This window comes from Schistocerca americana, unplaced genomic scaffold (assembly GCF_021461395.2).
Source record: "Schistocerca americana isolate TAMUIC-IGC-003095 unplaced genomic scaffold, iqSchAmer2.1 HiC_scaffold_18, whole genome shotgun sequence".
Classification (NCBI taxonomy): Eukaryota; Metazoa; Arthropoda; class Insecta; order Orthoptera; family Acrididae; genus Schistocerca; species Schistocerca americana.
The window spans coordinates 1,833,589-1,851,636 of NW_025725884.1; positions in this window are offsets into that span (position 1 = coordinate 1,833,589).

Consider the following 18,048-nt stretch of genomic DNA (forward strand, 5'->3'; position numbering starts at 1 on the left):
AATCACAGAAAGTTGGAGTGTCAGTCCTCTTGCACATAAGTCGGCATTGTGCCTTTTGTATTTAATTCGGATGCAATTTCTGTGTTTCATCCTCAATAAGAAGGCCCAAGGTATACAGTATACCTAAAGTGAGGCATCGGAATCTAAAACTGGACTCACAAGAGAGGTTCAAATCATAGAAGATTAGTGTGTCAGTCCTCTTGTACTTAAGTCGGCATTGTGCCTTTTGTATTAAATTCGGATGCAATTTCTGTGTTTCAACGTCAATAAGAGGGTCCAAGGGATACAGTTAACCTGAAGTGAAGCATCGGAATCTAAAACTGGACACACAGGAGAGATTCAAAACATAGAGAGTTGGAGTGTCACTCCTCCCTCACTTATGTCGGTATTGTGCCATTTGTATTAAATTCGGATGCAACTTCTGTGTTTCATCGTCAATAAGAAGGTCCAAGGGATCCAGTAAACCTGAAGTGAAGCATCGGAATCTAAAACTGGACTCACAGGAGAGGTTCAAATCATAGAGAGTTAGAGTGTCAGTCCTCTTGCACTTAAGTCGGCATTGTGCCGTTTGTATTAAATTCGGATGCAATTTCTGTGTTTCATCGCCAATAAGAAGGTGCAAGGTATACAGTAAACCTGAAGTGAAGCATCGGAATCAATAACTGGAATCACAGGAGAGGTTCAAATCATAGAAAGTGAGAGTGTCAGTCCTCTTGTACTTAATTCGGCACTGTGCCTTTTGTATTAAATTCGGATGCAATGTCTGTGTTTCATCGTCAATAAGAAGGCCCAAGGTATACAGTATACCTGAAGTGAGGCATCGGAATCTAAAACTGGACTCACAAGAGAGGTTCAAATCATAGAAGGTTAGTGTGTCAGTCCTCTTGTACTTAAGTCGGCATTGTGAGTTTTGTATTAAATTCGGATGCAATTTCTGTGTTTGATCGTCAATAAGTGGGTCCAAGGGATACACTTAACCTGAAGTGAAGCATCGGAATCTAAAACTGGACCCACAGGAAAGGTTCAAAACATAGAGAGTTAGAGTGTCACTCCTCTTGTACTTAAGTCGGTATTGTGCCTTTTGTATTAAATTCGGATGCAATTTCTGTGTTTCATCGTCAATAAGAAGGTCCAAGGGATACAGTTAACCTGAAGTGAAGCATCGGAATCTAAAACTGGACTCACAGGAGAGGTTCAAATCATAGAGAGTTAGAGTGTCACTCCTCTTGTACTTAAGTCGGCATTGTGCATTTTGTATTAAATTCGGATGCTATTTCTGTGTTTCATCGTCAATAAGAAGGTGCAAGGTATACAGTAAACCTGAAGTGAAGCATTGGAATCAATAACTGGACTCACAGGATGGGTTCAAATCATAGACAGTGAGTGTGTCAGTCCTCTTGTACTTATGTCGGCATTGTGCCTTTTGTATTAAATTCGGATGAAATTTTCGTGTTTCATCGTCAATAAGAAGGTGCAATGTATACAGTATACCTGAAGTGAAGCATCGGAATCTAAAACTGGACTAACAGGAGAGGTTCAAATCATAGAGAGTTAGAAAGTCACTCCTCTTGTACTTAAGTCGGTATTGTGCCTTTTGTAATAACTTCGGATGCAATTTCTGTGTTTCATCGTCAATAAGAAGGTCCAAGGAATACAGTAAACCTGAAGTGAAGCATTGGAATCAATAACTGGACTCACAGGAGAGGTGCAATTCATAGAAAGTGAGAGTGTCAGTCCTCTTGTACTTAATTCGGCTTTGTGCCTTTTGTATTAAATTAGGATGAAATTTTTGTGTTTCATCGTCAATAAGAAGGTGCAAGGTATACAGTAAACCTGAAGTGAAGCATCGGAATCTAAAACTGGAGTAACAGGAGAGGTTCAAATCATAGAAATTTTGTGTGTCAGTCCTCTTGCACTTAAGTCGGCATTGTGCCTTTTGTATTACAATCGGATTCAATCTCCGTGTTTCATCGTCAATCAGAAGGTCAAAGGGATACAGTAGACCAGAAGTGAGGCATCGGAATCTTAAACTGGACTCACAGGAGAGGTTCAAATCATAGAGAGTTAGAGTGCCACTCCTCTTGTACTTAAGTCGGTATTGTGCCTTTTGTATTAAATTCGGATGCAATTTCTGTATTTCATCGTCAATAAGAAGGTCCAAGGGATACAGTAATCCTGAAGTGAAGCATCGGAATCTATAACTGGACTCAAAGGAGAGGTTCAAATCATAGAAAGTTGGAGTGTAAGTCCTCTTGTACTTAAGTCGGCATTGTGCTTTTTGTATTAAATTCGGATACAATTTCTGTATTTCATCGTCAATAAGAAGGCCCAAGGTATACAGTATACTTAAGGTGTGGCATCGGAATCTAAAACTGGACTCACAAGAGAGGTTCAAATCATAAAGAGTTAGAGTGTCACTCCTATTGTACTTAAGTCGGTATTGTGCCTTTTGTATTAAATTCGGATAAAATTTTTGTGTTTCATCGTTAATAAGAAGGTGCAAGGTATACAGTAAACCTGAAGTGAAGCATCGGAATCTAAAACTGGAGTCACAGGAGAGGTTCAAATCATAGAAAGTTAGTGTTTCAGTCCTCTTGAACTTTAAGTCGGCATTGTGCCTTTGGTATTACAATCGGATTCAATTTCTGTGTTTCATCGTCAATAAGAAGGTCCAAGGGATACAGTTAACCTGAAGTGAAGCATCGGAATCAATAACTGGACTCACAGGAGAGGTTCAAATCATAGAAAGTGAGAGTGTCGGTCCTCTTGTACTCAATTCGGCATTGTGCCTTTTGTATTAAATTCGGATAAAATTTTTGTGTTTCATCGTTAATAAGAAGGTGCAAGGTATACAGTAAACCTGAAGTGAAGCATCGGAATCTAAAACTGGAGTCACAGGAGAGGTTCAAATCACAGAAAGTTAGTGTTTCAGTCCTCTTGAACTTAAGTTGGCATTGTGCCTTTTGTATTACAATCGGATTCATTTTCTGTGTTTCATCGTCAATAAGAAGGTCCAAGGGATACAGTAAACCTGAAGTGAAGCATCGGAATCTAAAACTGGACTCACAGGAGAGGTTCAAATCATAGAGAGTTAGAGTGTCACTCCTCTTGTACTTAAGTCGGTATTGTGCCTTATGTATTAAATTCGGATGCAATGTCTGTGTTACATCGTCAATAAGAAGGTCCAAGGGATACAGTTAACCTGAAGTGAAGCATCGGAATCTAAAACTGGACTTACAGGAGAGGTTCAAATCATAGAGAGTTGGAGTGTCAGTCCTCTTGCACATAAGTCGGCATTGTGCATTTTGTATTAAATTCGGATGCAATATCTGTGTTTCATCTTCAATAAGAAGGCCCAAGGTATACAGTATACCTGAAGTGAGGCATCGGAATCTAAAACTGGACTCACAAGAGAGGTTCAAATCATAGAAGGTTAGTATGTCAGTCCTCTTGTACTTAAGTCGGCATTGTGCCTTTTGTATTAAATTCGGATGCAATTTCTGTGTTTCATCGTCAATATGAGGGTCCAAGGGATACTGTTAACCTGAAGTGAAGCATCGGAATCTAAAACTGGACCGACAGGAGAGGTTCAAAACATAGAGAGTTAGAGTGTCACTCCTCCCTCACTTATGTCGGTATTGTGCCATTTGTATTAAATTCAGATGCATCTTCTGTGTTTCATCGTCAATAAGAAGGTCCGAGGGATACAGTAAACCTGAAGTGAAGCATCGGAATCTAAAACTGGACTCTCAGGAGAGGTTCAAATCATAGAGAGTTAGCGTGTCAGTCCTCTTGCTCTTAAGTCGGCATTTTGCCGTTTGTATTAAATTCGGATGCAATTTCTGTGTTTCATCGCCAATAAGAAGGTGCAAGGTATACAGTAAACCTGAAGTGAAGCATCGGAATCAATAACTGGAATCACAGGAGAGGTTCAAATCATAGAAAGTGAGAGTGTCAGTCCTCTTGTACTTAATTCAGCATTGTGCCTTTTGTATTAAATTCGGATGAAATTTTTGTGTTTCATCGTCAATAAGAAGGTGCAAGGTATACAGTAAACCTGAAGTGATGCATCGGAATCTAAAACTGGAGTCACAGGAGAGGTTCAAATCATAGAAAGTTAGTGTGTCAGTCCTCTTGCACTTAAGTCGGCATTGTGCCTTTTGTGCTACAATCGGATTCAATTTCTGTGTTTCATCGTCAATAAGAAGGTCCAAGGGATACAGTAAACCTGAAGTGAAGCATCGGAATCTAAAACTGGACTCACAGGAGAGGTTCAAATCATAGAGAGTTAGAGTGTCACTCCTCTTGTACTTAAGTTGGTATTGTGCTTTTTGTATTAAATTCTGATGCATTGTCTGTGTTTCATCGTCAATAAGAAGGTCCAAGGGATACAGTAAACCTGAAGTGAAGCATCGGAATCTAAAACTGGAGTCACAGGAGAGGTTCAAATCATAGAAAGTTAGTGTGTCAGTCCCCTTGCACTTAAGTCGGCATTGTGCCTTTTGTGTTACAATCGGATTCAATTTCTGTGTTTCATCGTCAATAAGAAGGTCCAAGGGATACAGTAAACCTGAAGTGAAGCATCGGAATCTAAAACTGGACTCACAGGAGAGGTTCAAATCATAGAGAGTTAGAGTGTCACTCCTCTTGTACTTAAGTCGGTATTGTGCCTTTTGTATTAAATTCGGATGCAATGTCTGTGTTTCATCGTCAATAAGAAGGTCCAAGGGATACATTAAACCTGAAGTGAAGCATCGGAATCTAAAACTGGACACACAGGAGAGGTTCAAATCATAGAAAGTTGGAGTGTCAGTCCTCTTGCACATAAATCGGCATTGTGCCTTTTGTATTAAATTCGGATGCAATTTCTGTGTTTCATCTTCAATAAGAAGGCCCAAGGTATACAGTATACCTGAAGTGAGGCATCGGAATCTAAAACTGGACTCACAAGAGAGGTTCAAATCACAGAAGGTTAGTGTGTCAGTCCTCTTGTACTTAAGTCGGCATTGTGCCTTTTGTATTAAATTTGGATGCAATTTCTGTGTTTCATCGTCAATAAGAAGGTCCAAGGGATACAGTTTAACCTGAAGTGAAGCATCGGATTCTAAAACTGGACTCACAGGGGAGGTTCATATCATAGAGAGTTAGAGTGTCACTCCTTTTGTATTTAAGTCGGTATTGTGCCTTTTGTATTAAATTCGGATGCAATTTCTGTGTTTCATCGTCAATAAGAAGGTCCAAGGGATACAGTAAACCTGAAGTGAAGCATCGGAATCTAAAACTGGACTCACAGGAGAGGTTGAAATAATAGAGAGTTAGAGTGTCACTCCTCTTGTACTTAAGTCGGTATTGTGAATTTTGTATTAACTTCGGATGCAATTTCTGTGTTTCATCGTCAATAAGATGGTCAAAGGAATTCAGTAAACCTGAAGTGAAGCATCGGAATCTAAAACTGGACTCTCAGGAGAGGTTCAAATCATAGAAAGTTAGAGTGTCAGTCCTCTTGTACTTAAGTCGGCATTGTGCCGTTTGTATTAAATTCGGATGCAATTTCTGTGTTTCATCGCCAATAAGAAGGTGCAAGGTCTACAGTAAACCTGAAGTGAAGCATCGGAATCTAAAACTGGACTCTCAGGAGAGGTTCAAATCATAGAAAGTTAGAGTGTCAGTCCTCTTGTACTTAATTCGGCATTGTGCCTTTTGTATTAAATTCGGATGAAATTTTTGTTTTTCATCGTCAATAAGAAGGTCCAAGGGATACATTAAACCTGAAGTGAAGCATCGGTATCTAAAACTGGACTCACAGGAGAGGTTCAAATCATAGAGAGTTAGAGTGTCACTCCTCTTGTACTTAAGTCGGTATTGTGCCTTTTGTATTAAATTCGGATGCAATGTCTGTGTTTCATCGTCAATAAGAAGGTCCAAGGGATACATTAAACCTGAAGTGAAGCATCGGTATCTAAAACTGGACTCACAGGAGAGGTTCAAATCATAGAAAGTTGGAGTGTCAGTCCTCTTGCACATAAGTCGGCATTGTGCCTTTTGTATTAAATTCGGATGCAATTTCTGTGTTTCATCTTCAATAAGAAGGCCCAAGGTATACAGTATACCTGAAGTGAGGCATCGGAATCTAAAACTGGACACACAGGAGAGGTTCAAAACATAGAGAGTTAGAGTGTCACTCCTAATTCACTTAAGTCGGCATTGTGCCTTTTGTATTAAATTCGGATGCAATTTCTGTGTTTCATCGTCAATAAGAGGGTCCAAGGGATACAGTTAACCTGAAGTGAAGCATCGGAATCTAAAACTGGACCCACAGGAGAGGTTCAAAACATAGAGAGTTAGAGTGTCACTCCTCCCTCACTTAAGTCGGTATTGTGCCATTTGTATTAAATTCGGATGCAACTTCTGTGTTTCATCGTCAATAAGAAGGTCCAAGGGATACAGTTTAACCTGAAGTGAAGCATCGGATTCTAAAACTGGACTCACAGGGGAGGTTCATATCATAGAGAGTTAGAGTGTCACTCCTTTTGTACTTATGTCGGTATTGTGCCTTTTGTATTAAATTCGGATGCAATTTCTGTGTTTCATCGTCAATAAGAAGGTCCAAGGGATACAGTAAACCTGAAGTGAAGCATCGGAATCTAAAACTGGACTTACAGGAGAGGTTCAAATCATAGAGAGTTAGAGTGTCACCCCTCTTATATTTAAGTCGGTATTGTGAATTTTGTAATAACTTCGGATGCAATTTCTGTGTTTCATCGTCAATAAGATGGTCTAAGGAATACAGTAAACCTGAAGTGAAGCATCGGAATCTAAAACTGGAGTCACAGGAGAGGTTCAAATCATAGAAAGTTAGTGTGTCAGTCCCCTTGCACTTAAGTTGGCATTGTGCCTTTTGTGTTACAATCGGATTCAATTTCTGTGTTTCATCGTCAATAAGAAGGTCCAAGGGATACAGTAAACCTGAAGTGAAGCATCGGAATCTAAAACTGGACTCACAGGAGAGGTTCAAATCATAGAGAGTTAGAGTGTCACTCCTCTTGTACTTAAGTCTTTATTGTGCCTTTTGTATTAAATTCGGATGCAATGTCTGTGTTTCATCGTCAATAAGAAGGTCCAAGGTATACATTAAACCTGAAGTGAAGCATCGGAATCTAAAACTGGACACACAGGAGAGGTTCAAATCATAGAAAGTTGGAGTGTCAGTCCTCTTGCACATAAATCGGCATTGTGCCTTTTGTATTAAATTCGGATGCAATTTCTGTGTTTCATCTTCAATAAGAAGGCCCAAGGTATACAGTATACCTGAAGTGAGGCATCGGAATCTAAAACTGGACTCACAAGAGAGGTTCAAATCATAGAAGGTTAGTGTGTCAGTCCTCTTGTACTTATGTCGGCATTGTGCCTTTTGTATTAAATTTGGATGCAATTTCTTTGTTTCATCGTCAATAAGAGGGTCCAAGGGATACAGTTAACCTGAAGTGAAGTATCGGAATCTAAAACTGGACCCACAGGAGAGGTTCAAAACATATAGAGTTAGAGTGTCACTCCTCCCTCACTTAAGTCGGTATTGTGCCATTTGTATTAAATTCGGATGCAACTTCTGTGTTTCATCGTCAATAAGAAGGTCCAAGGGATACAGTTTAACCTGAAGTGAAGCATCGGATTCTAAAACTGGACTCACAGGGGAGGTTCATATCATAGAGAGTTAGAGTGTCACTCCTTTTGTATTTAAGTCGGTATTGTGCCTTTTGTATTAAATTCGGATGCAGTTTCTGTGTTTCATCGTCAATAAGAAGGGCCAAGGGATACAGTAAACCTGAAGTGAAGCATCGGAATCTAAAACTGGACTCACAGGAGAGGTTGAAATAATAGAGAGTTAGAGTGTCACTCCTCTTGTACTTAAGTCGGTATTGTGAATTTTGTATTAACTTCGGATGCAATTTCTGTGTTTCATCGTCAATAAGATGGTCAAAGGAATTCAGTAAACCTGAAGTGAAGCATCGGAATCTAAAACTGGACTCTCAGGAGAGGTTCAAATCATAGAAAGTTAGAGTGTCAGTCCTCTTGTACTTAAGTCGGCATTGTGCCGTTTGTATTAAATTCGGATGCAATTTCTGTGTTTCATCGCCAATAAGAAGGTGCAAGGTCTACAGTAAACCTGAAGTGAAGCATCGGAATCTAAAACTGGACTCTCAGGAGAGGTTCAAATCATAGAAAGTTAGAGTGTCAGTCCTCTTGTACTTAATTCGGCATTGTGCCTTTTGTATTAAATTCGGATGAAATTTTTGTTTTTCATCGTCAATAAGAAGGTCCAAGGGATACATTAAACCTGAAGTGAAGCATCGGTATCTAAAACTGGACTCACAGGAGAGGTTCAAATCATAGAGAGTTAGAGTGTCACTCCTCTTGTACTTAAGTCGGTATTGTGCCTTTTGTATTAAATTCGGATGCAATGTCTGTGTTTCATCGTCAATAAGAAGGTCCAAGGGATACATTAAACCTGAAGTGAAGCATCGGTATCTAAAACTGGACTCACAGGAGAGGTTCAAATCATAGAAAGTTGGAGTGTCAGTCCTCTTGCACATAAGTCGGCATTGTGCCTTTTGTAATAAATTCGGATGCAATTTCTGTGTTTCATCTTCAATAAGAAGGCCCAAGGTATACAGTATACCTGAAGTGAGGCATCGGAATCTAAAACTGGACCCACAGGAGAGGTTCAAAACATAGAGAGTTAGAGTGTCACTCCTCATTCACTTAAGTCGGCATTGTGCCTTTTGTATTAAATTCGGATGCAATTTCTGTGTTTCATCGTCAATAAGAGGGTCCAAGGGATACAGTTAACCTGAAGTGAAGCATCGGAATCTAAAACTGGACCCACAGGAGAGGTTCAAAACATAGAGAGTTGAAGTGTCACTCCTCCCTCACTTAAGTCGGTATTGTGCCATTTGTATTAAATTCGGATGCAACTTCTGTGTTTCATCGTCAATAGGAAGGTCCAAGGGATACAGTTTAACCTGAAGTGAAGCATCGGATTCTAAAACTGGACTCACAGGGGAGGTTCATATCATAGAGAGTTAGAGTGTCACTCCTTTTGTACTTATGTCGGTATTGTGCCTTTTGTATTAAATTCGGATGCAATTTCTGTGTTTCATCGTCAATAAGAAGGTCCAAGGGATACAGTAAACCTGAAGTAAAGCATCGGAATCTAAAACTGGACTCACAGGAGAGGTTCAAATCATAGAGAGTTAGAGTGTCACCCCTCTTGTATTTAAGTCGGTATTGTGAATTTTGTAATAACTTCGGATGCAATTTCTGTGTTTCATCGTCAATAAGATGGTCAAAGGAATACAGTAAACCTGAAGTGAAGCATCGGAATCTAAAACTGGACTCACAGGAGAGGTTCAAAACATAGAAAGTTAGAGTGTCAGTCCTCTTGTACTTAAGTCGGCATTGTGCCGTTTGTATTAAATTCGGATGCAATTTCTGTGTTTCATCGCCAATAAGAAGGTGCAAGGTATACAGTAAACCTGAAGTGAAGCATCGGAACCAATAACTGGAATCACAGGAGAGGTTCAAATCATAGAAAGTGAGAGTGTCAGTCCTCTTGTACTTAATTCGGCATTGTGTCTTTTGTATTAAATTCGGATGAAATTTTTGTGTTTCATCGTCAATAAGAAGGTGCAAGGTATACAGTAAACCTGAAGTGAAGCATCGGAAACTAAAACTGGAGTCACAGGAGAGGTTCAAATCATAGAAAGTTAGTGTGTCAGTCCTCTTGCGCTTAAGTCGACATTGTGCCTTTTGTGTTACAATCGGATTCAATTTCTGTGTTTCATCGTCAATAAGAAGGTCCAAGGGATACAGTAAACCTGAAGTGAAGCATCGGAATCTAAAACTGGACTCACAGGAGAGGTTTAAATCATAGAAAGTTGGAGTGTCAGTCCTCTTGCACATAAGTCGGCATTGTGCCTTTTGTATTATATTCGGATGCAATTTCTGTGTTTCATCTTCAATAAGAAGGCCCAAGGTATACAGTATACCTGAAGTGAGGCATCGGAATCTAAAACTGGACTCACAAGAGAGGATCAAATAATAGAAGGTTAGTGTGTCAGTCCTCTTGTACTTAAGCCGGCATTGTGCCTTTTGTATTAAATTCGGATGCAATTTCTGTGTTTCATCGTCAATAAGAGGGTCCAAGGGATACAGTTAACCTGAAGTGAAGCATCGGAATCTAAAACTGGACCCACAGGAGAGGTTCAAAACATAGAGAGTTAGAGTGTCACTCCTCATTCACTTAAGTCGGTATTGTGCCATTTGTATTAAATTCGGATGCAACTTCTGTGTTTCATCGTCAATAAGAAGGTCCGAGGGATACAGTAAACCTGAAGTGAAGCATCGGAATCTAAAACTTGACTCACAGGAGAGGTTCAAATCATAGAGAGTTAGAGTGTCACTCCTCTTGTACTTAAGTCGGTATTGTGCCTTTTGTATTAAATTCGGATGCAATTTCTGTGTTTCATCGTCAATAAGAAGGTCCAAGGGATACAGTTAACATGAAGTGAAGCATCGGAATCTAAAACTGGACTCACAGGAGAAGTTCAAAACATAGAGAGTTAGAGTGTAACTCCTCTTGTACTTAAGTCGGTATTGTGCCTTTTGTATTAAATTCCGATGCAATTTTTGTGTTTCATCGTCAATAAGGAAGTCCAAGGGATACAGTAAACCTGAAGTGAAGCATCGGAATCAAAAACTGGACTCACAGGAGAGGTTCAAATCATAGAGAGTTAGAGTGTCACTCCTCTTGTACTTAAGTCGGTATTGTGCCTATTGTATTAAATTCGGATGCAATTTCTGTGTTTCATCGTCAATAAGGAGGTCCAAGGGATACAGTAAACCTGAAGTGAAGCATCGGAATCTAAAACTGGACTCACAGGAGAGGTTCAAAACATAGAGAGTTAGAGTGTCAGTCCTCTTGTACTTGAGTCTTCGTTGTGCCTTTTGTATTAAATTCGGATGCAATTTCTGTGTTTCATCGTCAATAAGAAGGTGCAAGGTATACAGGTAACCTGAAGTGAAGCATGGGAATTTAAAACTGGACTCACAGGAGAGGTTCAAATCATAGAAAGTGAGAGTGTCAGTCCTCTTGTACTTAAGTCGGCATTATGACTTCTGCATTAAATTCGGATGCAATTTCTGTGTTTCATCGTCAATAAGAAGGTGCAAGGTATACAGTAAACCTGAAGGGAAGCATCGCAATCTACAACTGGAGTCACGGAAGAGGTTCAAATCATAGAAAGTTAGAGTGTCAGTCCTCTTATACTTAAGTCGGCATTGTGCCTTTTGTATTAAATTCGGATGCAATTTCTGTGTTTCATCGTCAATAAGAAGGTGCAAAGGATCCAGTAAACCTGAAGTGCAGCATCGGAATCTAAAACTAGACTCACAGGAGAGGTTCCAATCATAGAAAGTTAGAGTGTCAGTCCTCTTGTACTTAAGTCGGCATTGTGCCTTTTGTATTAAATTCGGATGCAATTTCTGTGTTTCATCGTCAATAAGAAGGTGCAAGGTATACAGTAAACCTGAAGTGAAGCATCGGAATCTAAAACTGGTCTCACAGGAGAGGTTCAAAACATAGAAAGTGAGAGTGTCAGTCCTCTTGTACTTAAGTCGGCATTATGACTTCTGCATTAAATTCGGATGAAATTTTTGTGTTTCATCGTCAATAAGAAGGTGCAAGGTATACAGTAAAAAGGAAATGAAGCATCGGAATCTAAAACTGGAGTCACAGGAGAGGTTAAATTGTACAAAGTGAGAGTGTCAGTCCTCTTGTACTTAAGTCGGCATTGTGCTTTTTGTCTTACAATCGGATTCAATTTCTGTGTTTCATCGTAAATAAGAAGTTCCACGGGATACAGTAAACCTGAAGTGAAGCATAGGAATCTGAAACTGGACTCACAGGAGAGGTTCAAATCACAGAAAGTTAAAGTGTCAGTCCTCCTGTACTTAAGTCGGCATTGTGCATTTGTATTAAATTCGGATGCAATTTCTGTGTTTCATCGTCAATAAGAAGGTCCATGGGATACAGTAAACCTGAAGTGAAGAATCGGAATCTAAAACTGGACTCACAGGAGAGGTTCCAATCATAGAAAGTTAGAGTGTCAGTCCTGTTGTACTTAAGTCGGCATTGTGCCTTTTGTATTAAATTCGGATGCAATTTCTGTGTTTCATCGTCCATAAGATGGTGCAAGGTAAACAGTTAACCTGAAGTGAAGCATGGGAATCTAAAACTGGACTCACAGGAGAGGTTCAAATCATAGAAAGTGAGAGTGTCAGTCCTCATGTACTTAAGTCGGCATTGTGCCTTTTGAATTAAATTCGGATGCAATTTCTGTGTTTCATCGTCAATAAGAAGGTGCAAGGTATACAGTAAACCTGAAGTGAAGCATCGGAATCTACAACTGGAGTCACGGGAGAGGTTCAAATCATAGAAAGTTAGAGTGTCAGTCCTCTTGTACTTAAGTCGGCATTGTGCCTTTTGTATTAAAATCGGATGCAATTTCTGTGTATCATCGTCAATAAGAAGGTGCAAGGTATACAGTAAACCTGAAGTGAAGCATCGGAATCTAAAACTGGTCTAACAGGACAGGTTCAAAACATAGAAAGTGAGAGTGCCAGTCCTCTTGTACTTAAGTCGGCATTGTGACTTCTGCATTAAATTCGGATGAAGTTTTTGTGTTTCATCGTCAATAAGAAGGTGCAAGGTATACAGTAAAAATGAAATGAAGCATCGAAATCTAAAACTGGAGTCACAGGAGAGGTTAAATTGTAGAAAGTTAGAGTGTCAGTCCTCTTGTACTTAAGTCGGCATTGTGCTTTTTGTACTACAGTCGGATTCAATCTCTGTGTTTCATCGTAAATAAGAAGTTCCAAGGGATACAGTAAACCAGAAGTGAAGCATAGGAATCTAAAACTGGACTCACAGGAGAGGTTCAAATCACAGAAAGTTAGAGTGTCAGTCCTCCTGTACTTAAGTCGGCATTGTGCATTTGTATTAAATTCGGATGCAATTTCTGTGTTTCATCGTCAATAAGAAGGTCCAAGGGATACAGTAAACCTGATGTGAAGCAACGGAGTCTAAAACTGGACTCACAGGAGAGGTGCAAATCATAGAGAGTTAGAGTGTCACTCCTCTTGTACTTAAGTCAGCATTGTGCCTTTTGTATTAAATTCGGATGCAATTTCTGTGTTTCATCGTCAATAAGAAGCTCCAAGGTATACAGTAAACCTGAAGTGAAGCATCGGAATCTAAAACTGGACTCATAGGAGAGGTTCAAATCATAGAGAGTTAGAGTGTCACTCCTCTTATACTTAACTCGGTACTGTGCCTTTTTTATTAAATTCGGATGCAATTTCTGTGTTTCATCGTCAATGAGAAGGTCCAAAGAATACAGTAAACCTGAAGTGAAGCAACGGAATCTAAAACTGGACTCACAGGAGAGGTTCAAATCATAGAAAGAAAGAGTGTCAGTCCTCTTGTACTTAAGTCGGCATTGTGCCGTTTGTATTAAATTCGGATGCAATTTCTGTGTTTCATCGTCAATAAGAAGGTGCAAGGTATACAGTTAACGTGAAGTGAAGCATGGGAATCTAAAACTTTACTCATAGGAGAGGTTCAAATCATAAAAAGTGAGAGTGTCAGTCCTCTTGTACTTAAGTCGGAATTGTGTCTTTTGAATTAAATTCGGATGCAATTTCTGTGTTTCATCGTCAATAAGAAGGTGCAAGGTATACAGTAAACCTGAAGTGAAGCATAGGAATCTACAACTGGAGTCACGGGAGAGGTTCAAATCATAGAAAGTTAGAGTGTCAGTCCTCTTGTACTTAAGTCGGCATTGTGCCTTTTGTATTAAATTCGGATGCAATTTCTGTGTTTCATCGTCAATAAGAAGGTGCAAGGTATACAGTAAACCTGAAGTGAAGCATCGGAATCTAAAACTGGTCTCACAGGAGAGGTTCAAATCATAGAAAGTGAGAGTGTCAGTCCTCTTGTACTTAAGTCGGCATTGTGCCTTTTGCATTAAATTCGGATGAAATTTTTGTGTTTCATCGTCAATAAGAAGGTGCAAGGTATATAGTAAAAATGAAATGAAGCATCGGAATCTAAAACTGGAGTCACAGGAGAGGTTAAATTGTAGAAAGTTAGAGTGTCAGTCCTCTTGTACTTAAGTCGGCATTGTGCTTTTTGTATTACAATCGGATTCAATTTCTGTGTTTCATCGTCAATAAGAAGTTCCAAAGGATACAGTAAACCTGAAGTGAAGCATCGGAATCTAAAACTGGACTCACAGGATAGGTTCAAACCATAGAGAGTTAGAGTGTCACTCCTCTTGTACTAAAGTCGGTATTGTGCCTTTTTTATTAAATTCGGACGCAATTTCTGTGTTTCATCGCCAATAAGAAGGTGCAAGGTATACAGTAAACCTGAAGTGAAGCATCGGAATCAATAACTGGACTCACAGGAGAGGTTCAATTCAAAGAAAGTGAGAGTGTCAGTCCTCTTGTACTTAATTCGGCATTGTGCTCTTTGTATTAAATTCGGATGCAATTTCTGTGTTTCATCGTCAATAAAAAGGCCCAAGGTATACAGTATTCCTGAAGTGAGGCATCGGAATCTAAAACTGGACTCAAAAGAGAGGTTCAAATCATAGAAAATTAGTGTGTCAGTCTTCTTGTACTTAAGTCGGCATTGTGCCTTTTGTATTAAATTCGGATGCAATGTCTGTGTTTCATCGTCAATAAGAAGGACCAAGGGATACAGTTAACCGGAAGTGAAGCATCGGAATCTAAAACTGGACTCACAGGAGAATTTCAAAACATAGAGAGTTAGAGTGTCACTCCTCCCTTACTTAAGTCGGTATTGTGCCTTTTGTATTAAATTCGGCTGCAACTTCTTTGTTTCATCGTCAATAAGAAGGTCTAAGGGATACAGTAAACCTGAAGTGAAGCATCGGAATCTAAAACTGGACTCACAGGAGAGGTTCAAATCATAGAGAGTTAGAGTGTCACTCCTCTTGTGTTTAAGTCGGTATTGTGCCTTTTGTATTAAATTCGGATGCAATTTCTGTGTTTCATCGTCAATAAGAAGGTCCAAGGGATACAGTAAACCTGAAGTGAAGCATCGGAATCTAAAACTGGACTCACAGGAGAGGTTCAAATCACAGAGTGTTAGAGGGTCACCCCTCTTGTTTTTAAGTCGGTATTGTGCCTTTTGTATTAACTTCAGATGCAATTTCTGTGTGTCATCGTCAATAAGAAGGTCCAAGGAATACAGTAAACCTGAAGTGAAGCATCGGAATCTAAAACTGGACGCACAGGAGAGGTTCAAATCATAGAAAGCTAGAGTGTCAGTCCTCTTGTACCTAAGTTGGCATTGTGCCGTTTGTAATAAATTCGGACGCAATTTCTGTGCTTCATCGCCAATAAGAAGGTGCAAGGTATACAGTAAACCTGAAGTGAAGCATCGAAATCAATAATTGGACTCACAGGAGAGGTTCAAATCATAGAAAGTGAGAGTGTCAGTCCTCTTGTACTTAATTCGGCATTGTGCCTTTTGTATTAAATTCGGATGAAATTTTTGTGTTTCATCGTCAATAGGAAGGTGCAAGGTATACAGTAAACCGGAAGTGAAGCATCGGAATCTAAAACTGGGGTCACAGGAGAGGTTCAAATCATAGAAAGTTAGTGTGTCAGTCCTCTTGTACTTAAGTCGGCATTGTGCCTTTTGTATTACAATCGGATTCAATTTCTGTGTTTCATCGTCAATAAGAAGGTCCAAGGGATACAGTAAACCTGAAGTGAAGCATCGGAATCTAAAACTGGACTCACAGGAGAGGTACAAATCATAGAGAGTTAGAGTGTCACTCCTCTTGTACTTAAGTCGGTATTGTGCCTTTTGTATTAAATTCGGATGCAATTTCTGTGTTTCATCGTCAATAAGAAGGTCCAAGGGATACAGTAAACCTAAAGTGAAGCATCGGAATCTAAAACTGGACTCACAGGAGAGGTTCAAATCATATAAAGTTGGAGTGTCTGTCCTTTTGTACTTAAGTCGGCATTATGCCTTTTGTATTAAATTCGGATGCCATTTCTGTGTTTCATCGTCAATAAGAACGCCCAAGGTATACAGTATACCTGAAGTGAGTCGTCGGAATCTAAAACCGGACTCACAAGAGAGTTTCAAATCATAGAAGGTTAGTGTGTCAGTCCTCTTGTACTTAAGTCGGCATTGTGCCGTTTGTATTAAATTCGGATGCAATTTCTGTGTTTCATCGCCAATAAGAAGGTGCAAGGTATACAGTAAACCTGAAGTGAAGCAGCGGAATCAATAACTGGACTCACAGGAGAGGTTCAAATCATAGAAAGTGAGAGTGTCAGTCCTCTTGTACTTAATTCGGCATTGTGCCTTTTATATTAAATTCAGATGAAATTTTTGTGTTTCATCGTCAATAAGAAGGTGAAAGGTATACAGTAAACCTGAAGTGAAGCATCGGAATCTAAAACTGGAGTCACAGGAGTGGTTCAAATCATAGAAAGTTAGTGTGTCAGTCCTCTTGCACTTAAGTCGGCACTGTGCCTTTTGTATTACAATTGGATTCAATTTCTGTGTTTCATCGTCAATAAGAAGGTCCAAGGGATACAGTAAACCTGAAGTGAAGCATTGGAATCAATAACTGAACTCACAGGATAGGTTAAAATCATAGAAAGTGAGAGTGTCAGTCCTCTTGTACTTAAGTCGGCATTGTGCCTTTTGTTTTGAATTCGGATGAAATTTTTGTGTTTCATCGTCAATAAGAAGGTGCAAGGTATACAGGAAACCTGAAGTGATGCATCGGAATCTAAAACTGGAGTCACAGGAGAGGTTCAAATCGTAGAAAGTTAGAGTGTCAGTCCTCTTGTACTTAAGTCGACATTGTGCTTTTTGTATTACAATCGGATTCAATTTCTGTGTTTCATCGTCAATAAGAAATTCCAAGGGATACAGTAAACCTGAACTGAAGCATCGGAATCTAAAACTGGACTCACAGGAGAGGTTCAAATCATAGAAAGTTAGTGTGTCAGTCCTCTTGTACTTAGGTCGGCATTGTGCCTTTTGTATTACAATCGGATTCAATTTCTGTGTTTCATCGTCAATAAGAAGTTCCAAAGGATACAGTAAACCTGAAGTGAAGCATCGGAATCTAAAACTGGACTCACAGGATAGGTTCAAACCATAGAGAGTTAGAGTGTCACTCCTCTTGTACTAAAGTCGGTATTGTGCCTTTTTCATTAAATTCGGACGCAATTTCTGTGTTTCATCGTCAATGAGAAGGTCCAAAGAATACAGTAAACCTGAAGTGAAGCAACGGAATCTAAAACTGGACTCACAGGAGAGGTTCAAATCATAGACAGTTAGAGTAACAGTCCTCTTGTACTTAAGTCGGCATTGTGCCGTTTGTATTAAATTCGGATGCTATTTCTGTGTTTCATCGCCAATAAGAAGGTGCAAGGTATACAGTAAACCTGAAGTGAAGCATCGGAATCAATAACTGGACTCACAGGAGAGGTTCAATTCAAAGAAAGTGAGAGTGTCAGTCCTCTTGTACTTAATTCGGCATTGTGCTCTTTGTATTAAATTCGGATGCAATTTCTGTGTTTCATCGTCAATAAAAAGGCCCAAGGTATACAGTATTCCTGAAGTGAGGCATCGGAATCTAAAACTGGACTCAAAAGAGAGGTTCAAATCATAGAAAATTAGTGTGTCAGTCTTCTTGTACTTAAGTCGGCATTGTGCCTTTTGTATTAAATTCGGATGCAATGTCTGTGTTTCATCGTCAATAAGAAGGACCAAGGGATACAGTTAACCGGAAGTGAAGCATCGGAATCTAAAACTGGACTCACAGGAGAATTTCAAAACATAGAGAGTTAGAGTGTCACTCCTCCCTTACTTAAGTCGGTATTGTGCCTTTTGTATTAAATTCGGCTGCAACTTCTTTGTTTCATCGT